Source organism: Nicotiana attenuata, chromosome 12 (genome assembly GCF_001879085.1).
Source record: "Nicotiana attenuata strain UT chromosome 12, NIATTr2, whole genome shotgun sequence".
NCBI classification, from domain to species: domain Eukaryota; kingdom Viridiplantae; phylum Streptophyta; class Magnoliopsida; order Solanales; family Solanaceae; genus Nicotiana; species Nicotiana attenuata.
In genome coordinates, this window is record NC_032000.1 from 8,428,567 (window position 1) to 8,444,671 (window position 16,105).

A 16,105-nucleotide genomic window follows, 5' to 3' on the forward strand; every position below is an offset into this window, starting at 1 on the left:
AATTATTAGAGTTAATTAATTTATTGGGGTAGGATAATTTGTGTTAGGAGTTAACTTAGATGTTTATTTTTATTTTATAAAAAGAAAAAAAAAGGGTTTTTTTTAATAAAGAAATGAAAAAAGAAGAAAAGAAGGATCATATTTGGGCTAACTCAATTTAAGCTCCTAGGCCCAATGCAATTGCACAAAATACCCGCCCCAATTGGCCCAAACCCGTTCCCCAACCCGGTCCAGCCCTCCAGTACCCTAAACGACGTCGTATCAGGGGATTCAATCCCAGCTGTCGAGGTTTGATGATCGGACGGCTGGGAAGCCTAGGTCACTTAGTATTTAAATGTCCAAATGAACCCCGCCCCCTCAGAACCCCCTACCCCTACCTCCGTCTCTGACCTGTTATCAGAGACCTGAAACGCCACCGCCTCCCATCGTGCACCGCCGGCCGGAAATCGCCTCCGCCGGCGGCGATCACCCAAAGGCCACCAAATTAACACCACCTGACCGCCTTCCCCTCCTCGTTCCAAATCCATGTCCCGTCTCCCTCAAATCTCACCCACACTGTTCGAATAATCGAAATCCTAGCGCCGCCTCCGCCGTGTCCGGTGGCGCTGACCCCAGTTAACCCCAAAAGCCATAACCTAGTCCGTTCATGCAAAGACATCTCTCAAGGTCTTTTTAGCGTTCGGAGTCCGTTTGATCTTGAAATAATGTCATTCGTTCGTTCTTGGCCAAGAACAAGCGTATGACATTGTTTGAGATTAAATCAGAGATCAGTCCTGAGTTCGAGCCGAGCTGGTGAGCCTCCTACTTTCTTTTGTTTATTTTTCTGTCTTCTTAGCATCTTTTCATCTTCTCTTCTTCTTTTTCTCTCTGGTTACCCGAGCTAGTTTGGATAAGTTTTAGTTAGGATTATTTGGCCTGTTTGATTCGCTTGTTAATAGCTTAATCAATTGCTGAGTTCACCATTGTTTTCTTCACAAATCGAGTCCAATAGGTTTCAGTTCGATAATTTGTTTCGTTTAGTTCTTACTGCTTTTCTGAGTAATTCCTTGTTCTTGTTAGCATTTCAAGCAGACTCAAAGTCAATTCTCCTTTGTTTAATTTTATCTTCTTGGTTTTTATCTTTATCAATATCGATTTAATAATCAGTAAGGGTCAAATTGGTTGTGGTAGGGCCTGGGTCAGGATTTGGGTTTTTGGTTATTCATGTTGGTTTATTTGGGAATCAGTTTGGGCTCTTGGAGTCATTTATGACCCAATTCAAAAGGCCCAGCCGTTTGAACCCAGGTCTATTTGGTAGCTTAGGTAATTTGCAAGGTCATTTGGAGTAGTTTAGGGAGTTCAACTCAGGGAATCTTAGTGGTACTGAAATAAGAAGCCCCTAGAAGCTTCTAGGTGGGGGTTGGAGTTGCAATTTCTGATTCTTGATAGTATTACTTGGGTAGCAAGTCAGGAATTTAGGGATAACTTAGTTAAAATAAAAGTTCAAAAGGACTAAAGGTTAAAAACTGAAGGTCTAAAGTTGCCTTAGTAACTTGCCTATAAAGGCATTGTTACTTAGGGCTGAAGGCAGATTCTAAGCACTGAAAAATATACTAAAAGACTCCAGGCGGCAAAATCCTCTAAAAATACTGTTCCACTGCCGCCTTGCTTAGATTCTCAAAATTTCTTTACATCTGAAGCAATTCTTGTTCATTTACAGTTTAACAATGGATTAAATCTTAGCTCTAAGATCGGATTCAGAGGTGTTGGGTTTGCATTCGGTTGAAATCACCCTTGGTATACTGATTTGGGTTGCATTTTTTTCAAAATTGGATTGCTTTGGTCCTGGTCCAAATGTGTTTGCCTCCCTTTGGTTTTGATATTCGAGTTGGTTGAGTTGTGTTGCTGCTGGGTTGATTGTTGTCTTATTGCTTGGCTGATCCCTCACTTCTTCTGTTGTTTCACTTTTCTAGGTATTTCCTTAGCCCATGATTGGGGTTTGAATGTTGATTATGTATGAGTGGAAGTTTCATTAAATGAAGATGCTATTTGAGGCTGAATTCTCTTTCTTTTGTTACTGTTTTATGCTCTATAATAGGATTTCAAGTAGTGGATATTAGTTAGAGTCTTCCTTTTATTTTTTGAATTTGGATGTGTACAATGATTGGATGTGGCATTTGGATAAAAAATGGACTCTATATTCATGTTTGGGTGTCCGGTGTATTTGTTAGCTAATCCCGAATTTGTTCAAGTGTAACAATAACAAGCAGTATTGTTTTTTAGTCTAATCATAGGATGAGATCACCTTGAAATTTGTTGGATTGTAGCTGCAATCAGTTGGTGCTTCTAATTTGGTTTATATTTTAAAGTGCTATTGGTGCTGTATTGGAGTGTTGTCCATTAAGTGTAGTTAAGACTACCTCTTGATAGGCACAAGAATGATTTCCAAAATCATATGTTATATGGCTCTTAGGCATGAAACCTTTAATTGCTTTACTCTCCCAAAATCATGGTACGATTCACGTATGTATACACATGGTATCCTTGGAATTAGTCATTTAGCCTGAAGTTTGTGTTTAATTAACAATAATATTGGCTTTAAAATTAGTTTGGGTGTTCGTTATATGACTGGTTATGCAACAGGATTCAATACAGGATTTTCTTTTTTTTTCTTCTTTTGTTGAACCTCATTGTTAGTTAATTTTAAGGACTTAACGTTGAGTCCTTCAATCAAGCCCATCAGAAGATGAAATTGGGCCGAACCTTGGGCCCAAGTTCAGTAGCCTTTGCAGTTGAGGTTTGAAGTGCCTTTCCTGGGCCTAATTTAAGCCCAAAGCTTCAATATCCTAGACTAATATTTTCTTTTCATTAATGGTTTTAGAAATTAAGGTAGGGTTTGGACCTTCTAGTTAAGTAGCATGCTTGAGTTAAGAGGTTTGCCTCTTGTTCAAGTGTGGACTTGAACTTGAGGTCCAAAGTCCTTAATTACTTTAACTAAATGCAATCCATATTGTTAATTAATTAGGTTTTCTAGAGATAAAGCTTAATAGAAAAATGATAGTTCTTTAGGATGGCCTTTAAAATAACTTGAGGTGCGCCACGCCAAACAAAACTCATAAACGTTACCGCAGCGCTTGTTCACCCCTTCGGCTTCTTCCATTCAAAAAAAAGGTAGTCTTTCCTTGGTAATGGCCTCTCTTTTAAAATTTATATACTTAGAATTCGGGACGTGCCGTTTAGCGAATTTTCACGATCTCCCGCAAAGATAATAACACGTTAGTCGCTTTAGGCGTGCTTGTTAATAATCTTACCTTCCTAAACTCGGGTATGCATTTCATGTGACCCAAATCCAAATCCCAAAACGTTGAATAAAAATGTGTTGAGGATCCGGGTGCATTTCATGTGACGTGATCCAAAGACACGTTTTTAAACGACGTTCACTTTCTTAAAAAATTTTAATTAAAAGCGGTAAATAATTCTAAAAGGTGCACAATAGGATAACATGTATTAAAATCAGACTTTAGCCAAATATAGCAGTCGAGCGACCGTGCTAGAACCACGGAACTCGGGAGTGCCTAACCCCTTCTCCCGGGTTAACAGAGTTCCTTACCCGGATTTCTGGTTCGCGACTGTTAAACAGAGTCAAACCCTTTCCTCGATTCGGGATTCAAACCGGTGACTTGGGACACCATAAATCTCCCAAGTGGCGACTCTGAATCTTAAATAAAACGAATCCCGTTTCGATTGTCCTTTAATTGGAAAAACTCCCTTTATTATACCTCTTTCGGGGGTATAGTAAGAAAAAGGAGGTGTGACAAATATACACCCAAGCCCAATTCTTGAAGCATCGCAATACCACAAACCCATATGTGCCCTCTGGCAGGGTTAATACCGACGCCGAAGTCAATCTTGATTTCAACTCTTGGAAGTTCCTTTCACAAGCATCGGACCATTGGAACTTAACCACTTTCTGTGTCAACTTAGTCAATGGAGAGGAAAGAGTAGAAAACCCCTCCATAAACTTCCTGTAATACCCGTCCAAACCTAAGAAACTACGAATCTCTGTTGGAGATGTGGGTCTAGGCCAATTCTTCGCTACCGCAATCTTTTGAGGATCAACCTTAATTTCTTCTCTAGAGATGACATGACCCAAGAATGTAATAGATTCAAGCCAAAATTCACATTTCGTAAACTTCGCATACTATTGGTGCTGATAAAGAGTCTGCAGAACTGCCCTGAGGTGATCGGCATGGTCCTCTCGACTTCGTGAATATACAAGAACGTCATTAATGAACACTATCACAAAGGAGTTAAGAAAATGCTTGAAGACTCGATTCATAAGATCCATGAAAGTTGTCGGGGCATTTGTTAACCCAAAATACATTACCAGAAATTCAAAGTGCCCACACCGGGTCCCGAAAGCCATCTTCGGAATATCCTGCTCCCTAATCTTTAATTGGTGATATCCAGACCGTAAATCAATTTTGGAGAAGTACTTAGCACCTTGTAATTGATCAAATAAATCATCTATCCTTGGTAGTGGGTACTTGTTTTTGATTGTGTTGAGTTGCCGGCAGTGAATACACATCCGTAGCGACCCATCTTTCTTTCTTACAAAGAGAACCGGTGCGCCCCAAGGCGACACACTCGGTCGGATGAAACCCTTCTCTAACAAATCCTTCAGTTTTTGTTTTAGCTCCTTCAATTCTATCGGTCACATTCCGTAAGGTGGCATCGATATAGGATGTGTGCCCGGCATCACATCAATCCCAAAATCAATCTCCCTGTCTGGTGGGATACCAAAGAGCACATTCGAGAAGACATCTGGGAATTCATTCACAACTGTCACAGACTCAAGTGTAGGTGCCTTAGCATCAGTGCCCGTGACCCGGACCAAATGATAGATACACCCCTTGTTAATCATCTTCGCGACCTTAAGGTAAGAAATAAACCTACCTTTTTGCACCACATTATCCCCCTTCCATTTGAAAACTGGCTCATTTGGAAAGTCAAGCCTCATAGTTCCAGTTCGGCAATCGAGCTTGGCGAAACATGAATAAAGATAATCCATCCCCATAATTACATCAAAGTCGACCATCCCCAATTCGACGAGATCGGCCACGGTGTCCCGGCCACGTACCATGACAACACACCCCTACAAACCTGTGCGGCCATAATAGACTCGCCAACCAGAGTAGACACAGAGAATGGCTCATGGAGTTGTTCCGGTTTTATCCCAAATTCCATAGCAACGTAAGGAGTAACATAGGACTTGGTGGAACCGGGATCAATAAAGGCATACACATCATGAGATTGGACAGTCAATAGACCTGTGATAACATCTAGAGAAGCCTCTGCACTCTGGTGACCACTCATAGCATAGAAATAGTTGGGCCCTCCTGAACTCGGCGCACCACTCCTAGCTGCACTGGAGTGCCTCAAGCTAGAGGGGGTGCTGAATATGTAGCATCTGTAGAACTGGATGGTTGTGTTATGCCCCAGCCCGCACCCTGGCGGGATGCACGACACTCCCTCTGAATATGACCTTTCATCCCACACTCGTAACATACCGGTAGGTCCATGTACCAGATCCACAAATGCATCCCCCCATACTAGGGGCATGGGGTCCTCCGCTGCTGCTTGAATCTCCCTCCTGATCGACCCTGCTGGTAGGGTCCCCTGCTGCCCTGATTGGGCCTGAAACGACTAGCCTGCTGCTGACTAGACCCTGCTGGCAGTGCACTGGCTGAAGACGTGCATAGGACTGAGATGGTCCTGACGATCCTCCCCTAAAAGCTGATCTTCCCCTACCAAACGAATCTCCAGGATGGCCCGCGGATCGGGCCTTACACTACCCTCGCTCTACATCTTGTTCTTCAACTTGGGGGTCTCTGTAGCTTGAGAAAATGCCACAATCTTTCCATAGTTCATGTTAGAATTTAAAATAGCTGTAGAAACCTTATTAATAACAAAAGGGCTAAGGCCCTGTACAAACCGGCGCACTCTGGCCTCCATGGTGGGTATCATATAAATAGAATACTTGGACAAGCACGTGAACTCAATATGGTACTCCTACATACTCTTGTTTCCTTGTTTTAAGTTCTCAAACTCAGTGGCATGGGCTGCCTTAGTCTCGGCAGGCAAGAAATGATCCATGAAAGCATTTACAAACTCACACCACCTCGCCGGAAAACTCGCCTACCAACGAGAGTCCTCCCATAGCTCAAACCAAGAATATGCCACCCCTTTCAAGCGATAGGCGGCCAAGTCCACTCCCCTCATCTAAGTAGCACAGATAACCCGGATAGTCTTATGCATCTCGTCAATAAAGTCTTATGGGTCCTCCTCGGGATTTGCACCCGTGAATACCGAAGGATCCAACTGTAGAAACATGCCAATTGTAGAAACATGTTCACCCTAAAACCAATAGAATCCCCTTTCTAGCTAGAAGATGCGGGGCAACATTTGATCTTTGGGCCTGGGAAGCCAATATCTGTGTCAGTATCTAGATATCTCCCTTAAGATCCCCATCAGAAATACCAGAACCGGAAGCTGGGGCTGGAGGTGGAACAGGAATATCTGTGGGAGGGATCGTTGCACCCTCAGTAGAAGTAGGTACTGGTGGAGTCTGTTCCGGTGTAGAAAAATAAGGTAGTGTAGTAGTCGGGGGATTATCCTTACCCACATCATCAAGTAGAGAATCTACAGCCACTCCTGGGGTGGCATTGTCTTCTTGGCCAATTCTTGCTTTCTTCCTATGTGTCATTTACTGAAAGTTAGAGCAATGCACGAGTTAGAGGAGAACAACCTCCCATTCAGCTCTATTGCACGATGTAGAACAACAAAGAAGGGTATTATTCCTAAATGCCCAACTAGCCCCCTAATTATAGATGTGGTCCACAACGCACAGATAAGAAGAGCTCTACTAGACACGACTCCGAGACATCCTAGGACACATTAAAACCTTAGGCTCTGATACCAAGTTTGCCACGCCCCAAACTCGGGGAATGCGACCGGCGCTCAACCAAGTGGACCCAGTCGAGCAAGCCTGTTAGACACTTTCTACCCAACTCATTTATGATTAAGAGAAGGTGTGTTTCCATTATTTTAACAGTAGAAGGATCATATATACAAACATTACTAATTTATTTCGTTTCATCTTGGTACATTATTGTTAAGTTCCCAAAATACATACCACTTTTAAATTTAGTGGATCAAGAGTCCAAAACACAACATAATCCGTCTGAACTTTCTAGCACCCATACACGGTCCACATAATATCTACGGAGCCTTTAAAGATACAAAAGATAGTTATGATAATACCGGAAATAAGGCCCCGGCTATACCTCAAAACGTGGTAAAATATGAAAAAAAGATACAATACATCACCCCGGAATGAAATGGGTCTCACCAAGCCTGCTGGGAAGATGATGATGTTGTTGTACCACTAGCTGCGATCAACACTGTCTGCTATAGAACCACTTACATCCATTTAAAGATGTAGCGCCCCCGGCAAAAGAGACGTTAATATTGTCTAATAGTGCTAGTATGCAAAGCTAAAACACCATCTCAATAGAATGAACAATAATACAATGGAAAGAAATAGTTATGAGTCCAATAAGAGCTTCAAGCAATACTAAAATATCAAGTAAGGATTGACATAAGTTCTCACGACAAGTTCCATCTTATTAGGTTGTGTAATCTTTAGTGCCATGTGCCACAATCCACAATACTACCGTGTTCTTAGACGGAGTCCGATCTTGACCCGATCGGCTAGGTCATCTCATTTGAGACACCAACCATATCCACAATTTCAATCAATCATTTCCATATCAGTTACCACCATGTGTGCGGCATGGCGTCCGATCACGGCCCGATCGGCTAGTCCATCTCACTTGAGACATCAACCTTTCAATCGATCATCTCACTTCATATCTCTTCCCATCTTTCAATACATCAGCGTGAGTGGCCTCATTTATTAAGTCATTCTTGGCACTTGGCTATATTTAAAAATTCAAGTTTCCCTTTTTACACATTCAATAACATTATCATCAGCAACAATAAGGCCTATTATGTAAGGTATTTGCACATATAAGGGAAAAGCTTGGAAAATCCTAAGAACATAGAGGCTTTTCATACAAATTGTCATAGCAACCTTTATTCGATTTTTGGACATGAATTCTTAACCTTCTCAACACATATTCCACATTTTTAAAAACATCCTCAAATGGCATAGTGACATGATAAGCATTTAGAACAAATATTGAGCATGTATCATTCAACACAACACATTAGGGGCAGTCAATTGTAGTAGATCAATTTGGGGACTTACACCAACTAAACGAACACCAGGGGTTTCGATTCTAAGAAGAAGTGGGTTTAGCCAAACATACCTCAATTGAGCTTTCATTAAATTCTACAATAATTTCAGAACTCTTAGCACCTTCAATCTATTTTAGGAATATAACAAGTTGAATCAGAAATTAGAAGGATGATATAGATTCTAGCTCATTTGAGCACAATATCAAACACTAGGTGTGCATTATGTTTTTTGTCACACCTCCTTCTTCCTACACCCCCGGAAAGGGGCATATAGGGGAGTTATTTCCAACTTGAAGTGACAATCGAAACGGGATTTATTTCAATTAAAATTCAGAGTCGCCACTTGGGATAATTTATGGTTTCCCAAGTCACCGGTTCGAATCCCGAATCGAGGAAAAGATTGACTATGTATTACAGTCCGCGAACACAGAAATTCGGGTAAGGAATCCTGTTAACCAGGGAGAAGGTGTTAGGCACTCCCGAGTTCCGTGGTTCTAGCACGGTCGATTTGTTCATACTTGGCTTGTTAAATTGTCTAATTCCTGATTTTAGAACCTATGTGTTTTTACCTTTTACCGCTTTTAAATTAAGAAAATTTTCTTGAAACGGGTCACGCATATGTGTACCCGTTTGCTTGGCGCGACAAAAATCATGTCACGCGAACGTGTCCACAATTAATAACGCTTTATTATTATTAAGAGAGTTTGGCCAAAGTTGCGCGAACGCATACTCTGGTTTTGTTTTTAGAATCGCAATCATGTCACGCGAACGTGTCCACAACCGCGATAGTATATTAAACGGCCCTAAAGGTTTTTCTACGAATATTCCTCATTGATAACTAATTAAAGTGTTTGCAGGGGCCATAAACTATTCGTGTTGTCCAATATGGCACACCTAAAAAAATCAAGCTAATTAATAAAACTCAAGGAATTCAAAAGCCTTTTACGCCAAGTCCAAATTACGTCGTTGCATAAATAGAAGAATGTCCACTTCCCTTCAAATCCGGGCCAAGGGAGCCCAATACATCATTGTAAGTGTTACTAACCTACTGACTACTAAACGACTTGACAGTAGACCCCAATAGAGGTCCCAATTCAAACGTGAGAAGAAGGGCTACAGCGGGTATCAAATAATTTTTTTTTTGCCCAAGGATCGAGCCTTCAAGGAGTCAAATCCAAACTTCTGAGCTTTAGTACAAAATTCTACAAGATCTATAGTAATCATTGACATAACCGGGAATGGCCTAATTTAATAGAGACACAAGACAACATGAACATTCAAACACTTCATATTCAAAAGCCCCTGACTTTGAAGGACTATTTTGAAACCAGTTAAATAAGCACAGATAGATGATCCTTACTCAAATAGAATAAGCTATAATTCTAGATCTTATCCAGATTCCCATTCTAAATTATAAATACACACGCTTGATTTTACAACCATCCAGATCAACCCACATTCATTGACACTCTGCAAGTCGAAGCACCTTTTCACCCTTAGCCATTTCAAACGACCAACAAAAAAAGACAAAGCTGGACGACTTCAACTTCTCAACACATGCTCAAACTTGATTATAGTAATATTGTGATTAACAGAACATTCTAACAATCTAAATGTTAAAACAACATTTATGGATCTTAAAAGTGATGGTCATTTCGAATAAAAATAGAACCTAGGAATTTAAACACACGCAAATCAGCATACACTACATAATAATCCTATCACAATATCAATATGAAACTCAAAACACACTGAGAAAGGAGCTAAGAAGAGATAACATTTGATAACACAATCTTCATTTCCTTCAAAAAAAAACACTTCATGAACCATGGCTTACATGCTTAAAATCAAAGTTGTGTACCTGGAGATTGAAACAGAAAAGGAAACAGTAAGGGATCAGCGGAGTAACAGCAGAAATTGACCCCAGCAACAGCACAACCCAGATTCAACAATGAGGCCAATGAAACCAGCCTAGAAATCTAATGGAACAGTGAACTTTGGCAAAACTTGAACCAGAAAACTTTCGGCCACCAAATATCAATCCATTTCGCATTCGAATGAGTTAAAATAATTTCAGTAGTTGAATAGAAATTGAAAATCACTCAGAATCCAATGAAACAGTAGAAATTTTGTTTTGTTTTTTTAATGAAATTTTGATCTCTAATTCTCTTGGGTCCCCTTCGCATATCAAGTTTAGGGTGCCTTTATAGGCAAGGAACTAAGGCAACTATCAGATTTCCCTTTTTCAACCCTACCCCTTTGCTAATTTTTCTTTTTGCTACTTGATCTCTCATTTACTGACTTGTTAACCAAGCTAACCTACTACAAGTCTGAAATTCAACTTGAACCCCCCCCCCCCCCGACTACGCTTCCTAGAAGCTTCTAAATCTGTTATTAAAAGATTCCCTAGCTAGGTTACATAAACTACCCTTCAATGACCCTGTAATTACCCCCTTACATGCCAACCAGAATCCGGGTCTCAATTGACCCAAATTAATGGGTCTGAGTAGACCCAAATTAATTCCTTATTGGGCCCTTTGGTTTTAAGAATCCGACCTTGACACTAAAAAAAAATCAGCAATACTTCCATGGTCAATCCACAGAGTCTTAAAGACTCGTGGAGCTTAGGTCCAACTAGGAACAAAATGAAAATACGTTTAAACTAAAAATCAAAACAATTATTACCTACACGAATCTGACACTAAACATGCAGTCATGGATGAGTTGATAAGGTGAAAAATAGAAGACAAACACAAACAGAAGAACAGAAAAGAGAAGAAATAAACAGAAGAAGATGAGCAATGAACAATAAAATTGACAAATTAAAGCGAAGGAAAATACCCTAATGTCTGGACAGTGAGCATCCGAACAACCTTCAAGTCTTCCAAATTTGGCTGAGTCTGACCTTATTTATGTGTTCTTACCAAGAACACATGAACAAAGTCAAACTGAACCTAAATCCTTGAAGAAATCTTGATTTTAAAGCCTTTGGGATTTTAGGTCTCAGACTTTTGTTTCCAGATTCGAAAAGTTCCACTAAGATTCGAGGGTAACGGGTCACAGATTAGGGAAGAGGGGGTGAGGGGGATTCCATGGTGTTATTTTGGTGGGGTTTGGGGTCAGCGCCGCCACCGGAGAAAGTTAGGGTGGCGCTAGGGTTTCCAATATTTGAGGCGTTCCGGTGGGATTTGGGAGAAACGGGGTAGGGATCTGGGATGGGGAGGTGAAGGAGAAGCGGTGGTGTAAATTTTACGGCGATTGGACGCCGGCCGCCGCCGTAGGCGATTTCCGGCGGGCGGTAGGCGGTGGTTCAGGGCGGCGCTAATGGGGGTCTCTGGGGTGAGAGAGATGAGAGATAGGGGGTAGGGGGGAACGTTTGGACATTTATATGTCAAGGGACCCCGACTTCCGAACCGTCCGATCAGGCAACCTCGACGGCTACGATTTAACGTGGCCAAACGGGGTCGTTTTAAGATCATGGGGATGCAGGACCGGGTTGGGGCATGGAATTGGGCTTGGGTCACCGAGTTTCAGAGGGGGACGGTTTGGGCTGAGCGTTTTTAAATAAAGATTGGCCCAAACAATTGATCTTTTATTAATACAACCATTTTCTTTTCATTTTCTTTTTCTTTTTCTCTTTTTTTGTTTTTTCAGATTTTGTTAAATACAAAAATAAAACTTGATTTAACTCTAAAACGAAATTAATAACTAATTGCATTCTCCAAAATTAACTAAATCCTAAATTAAAAGAAAACTATAAAATTCGAAAATTAAAAGGCCAAAATGCAAAATAAACTATTTTTGTTATTTTGTTTCATATTTTGCCACAATTGATTAATTAATTAACCTAAAAATATAAAATAGGACCCTGAATGCAAATGCACATATATTTGTTGTATTTTTCATTAATTAAAATGCACATACAAAAATGCAAACACTTAACAGAAAATGCCACAAAAATCCACAAAAATTGCAAATGATGAATAGAAATTATTTTGCTTGTGAAATTATGGGAGTAATTCATGTAGGGCAAAAATCACATGTTCACAGCTGCCCCTCTTTGCTCGGAAACCCGGAGAGTTTTCGTGCAAAGATAAAGTGAGCGGATACGAGCGATTTTTGCCCGTTTGAATACTCCGTGGGAAGCATTTTTGAAAGATTTGACCGCACCCTGCTTCTGAGGTTGCCTACATATCCTTGGCTAAAAAGAAATCAGGTCAGTGTAGTTCAGGAATGTTTGGTAGCTGGGACTACCATGAAGCTGTGATTTCGCTGTTGCTGCTGCTGCTGCTACTGCTTACTGAACCCCTTATTACACCATGATAAAATGAAAGAAGCTAGACTAAACTATAACCTATGAATTACAAGAAAACATATCTATGTCCTAAAACTTGCTCTTGTGGTCCTTATTGCCTCATTGACTTGTATTCTCCCGGTGAAATTCCTCTGTTATCGACTTGAATTGTAATCTGAAATGTTTTCCCTTTCTTCAGGTGGATGCCTGACTGCCAAAACTTGAACTACATTCTGAGATGCTTTCCTTTTCTCCAGGTGGACGCCTGATTGCTGAACTCGAATTTGTACTTTGAGATGTTGCCCCTTTCTCCGGGTGGGCACCTGACTGCTGAATTTGGATATATTCCCTTGCTCTCCAGGCGGGCTCCTGACTGCTGAACTTGAAATGTATTCCCATGTTCTCCAGGCGGGCTCCTGATTGCTGAACTTGAAATGTATTTCCTTGCTCTCCAGGCGGGCTCCTGACTGCTAAACTTGAATTGTATTCCCTTACTTTCCAAGCGGGCTCCTGACTGCTAAACTTGAATTGTATTCCTGTGTTCTCCAGGTGGGCTCCTGACTGCTAAACTTGAATTGTATTTCTGTGTTCTCCAGGTGGGCTCCTGACTGCTAAACTTGAATTGTATTCCTGTGTTCTCCAGGTGGGCTCCTGATTTCAACAAAATAGACAAAAACGAAGAAACGTTCTGCCCCAGTTTGGTAGTTGGGCATATATATGAGTGTAAACGGAATCATGTTACCAAATATCAATAAGAACTTGAAAGCTGAAACCTGAACTGTACTCCCTTGCTCTCCAGGTGGGCGCCTGATTGCTGAAACTTGAATTGTATTCCCTTGCTCTCCAGGTGGGCGCCTGATTGCTGAAACTTGAACTGTATTCCCGTGTTCTCCGGGTGGGCTCCTGACTGCTAAACTTGAATTGTATTTCCGTGTTCTCCAGGTGGGCTCCTGACTGTTGAACTTGAAATGTATTCCCATGCTCTCCAGGTGGGCTCCTGATTGTTAAACTTGAATGTATTCCCATGTTCTCCAAATGGGTACCTGATTTCAGCAAAATAGACCAAACAAAGAAAAAAATTCTGCCCCAGTTTGGTAGCTGGGCACATAGGTGACTGTTAAACTGAATCCTTCTACCAACTATTACTAAGAATTTAAAAGCTAGGTCCTATTATCCAGGGAGGTCCTGACAACTCTTAATTAAACGACAATTATAAATCTAAGTTATATCTTCTAAAGGTATTACTTCCACTAAGTCCTGTTATCTAAGAGGGCCTCAAAACTACATCCTATTATCCAGGAAGGTCCTGAAAATCAAAATCAAGTCTTATCTTAAAAAATAACAATTTTACGACTGAGTTATACCATCCTACAACAGATTTTACGCTACATCTTGTGATCTAATGGAAATCTTAAAACTAGGTCCCATTATTCAGGGGGGTCCTGGAAACTCCTAATTGAATCCTATCTTGAACATGCAAACTTTGAAGCCAACTTATATTCCTTATGCTAAACTATGCTATTCATGATTGCTTTGAAATTTAACTGAGTCCCATTTTACAGGAGGGTCCTGAGAGTTTACGGTCAAACCTGTTTGGAGCTTGCTCTTTTCCCCTACAGAGAGTTTCTCCGAAACAAACGAAATTTTCGGCCCCTGTTTCAATCAAAGAAAAATTTGTCAGTTTAAAACGTGATGGTCAGTTGATGACATTCTTGTTGAAGGTCTCTCCGCTGCTGTGTTTTGTTTTGACCTGCTTCCCCAAACTGGCCCTGAACTGCTTGACTTCTGACTGACCTCAAACCTCATAACCTTTGATGACCATAGTGTTCCATACCCATACTGTTGTTTTACATCTCTGACCCCTTTATCTAAANAACATGAACATTCAACACTTCATACTCAAACCCCCGACTTTGAAGGACATTTTGAAACCAGTTAAATAAGCACAGATAGCTAATCCTTACTCAAATAGAATAAGCTATAATTCTAGATCTTATCCAGATTCCCATTCTAAATTATAAATACGCACGCTTGATTTTACAACCATCCAAATCAACCTACAATCATTGACACTCTGCAAGTCGAAGCACCTTTTCACCCTTAGCCATTTCAAACGACCAACAAAAGAAGACAAAGCTGGACGACTTCAACTTCTCAACACATGCTCAAACTTGATTGTAGTAATATTGTGATTAACAGAACATTCTAACAATCTAAATGTTAAAACAACATTTATGGATCTTAAAAGTGATGGTCATTTCTAATAACAATAGAACCTAGGAATTTAAACACACGCAAATCAGCATACACTACATAATAATCCTATTACAATATCAATATGAAACTCAAAACACACTGAGAAAGGAGCTAAGAAGAGATAACATTTGATAACACAATCTTCATTTCCTTCAAAAAAAATACTTCATGAACCATGGCTTACATGCATAAAATCAAAGTTGTGTACCTGGAGATTGAAACAGAAAAGGATGAGGGATCAGCAGTGTAACAGCAGAAATTGACCCCAGCAACAGCATAACCCAGATTCAACAATGAGGCCAATGAAACCAGCCTAGAAATCTAATGGAACAGTGACTTTTGGCAAAACTTGAACCAGAAAACTTTCGGCCACCAAATATCAATCCATTTCGCATTCGAATGAGTTAAAATAATTTTAGGAGTTGAAAAGAAATTGAAAATCACTCAGAATCCAATGAAACAGTAGCAATTTTGTTTTGTTTTTTTTTTCTGAAATTTTGTATCTCTAATTCTCTTGGGTCCCCCTTGCATATCAAGTTTAGGGTGCCTTTATAGGCAAGGAACTAGGGCAACTATCAGATTTCCCTTTTTCAACCCTACCCCTTTTCTAATTTTTCTTTTTGCTACTTGATCCCTCATTTACTGACTTGTTAACCAAGCTAACCTACTACAAGTCTGAAATTCAACTTGAACCCCCCCCCCCACCTAGCTTCCTAGAAGCTTCTAAATCTGTTATTAAAAGATTCCCTAGCTAGGTTACCTAAACTACCCTTTAATGACCCTGTAATTACCCCCTTACATGCCAACCAGAATCCGGGTCTCAATTGACCCAAATTAATGGGTCTGAGTAGACCCAAATTAATTCCTTACTGGGCCCTTTGGTTTTCAGAATCCGACCTTGACACTAAAAAAAAATTCAGCAAGACTTCCATGGTCAATCCACAGAGTCTTAAAGACTCGTGGAGGTTAGGTCCAACTAGGAACAAAATGAAAATACGTTTAAACTAATATTTTTCATTAATTAAAATGCACATACAAAAATGCAAACAATTAACAGAAAATGCCACAAAAACCCACATAAATTGCAAATGATGAAAAGAAATTATTTTGCTTGCGAAATTATGGGAGTAATTCATGTAGGGAAAAAATCACGTGCTCACATTTTTAAGACCTTTTTGTGAAATATTCCATTATCCCACACCCCATTCTTCACCATCTTTAGCTCACAATTCCCTTACACTCATTATAACACTT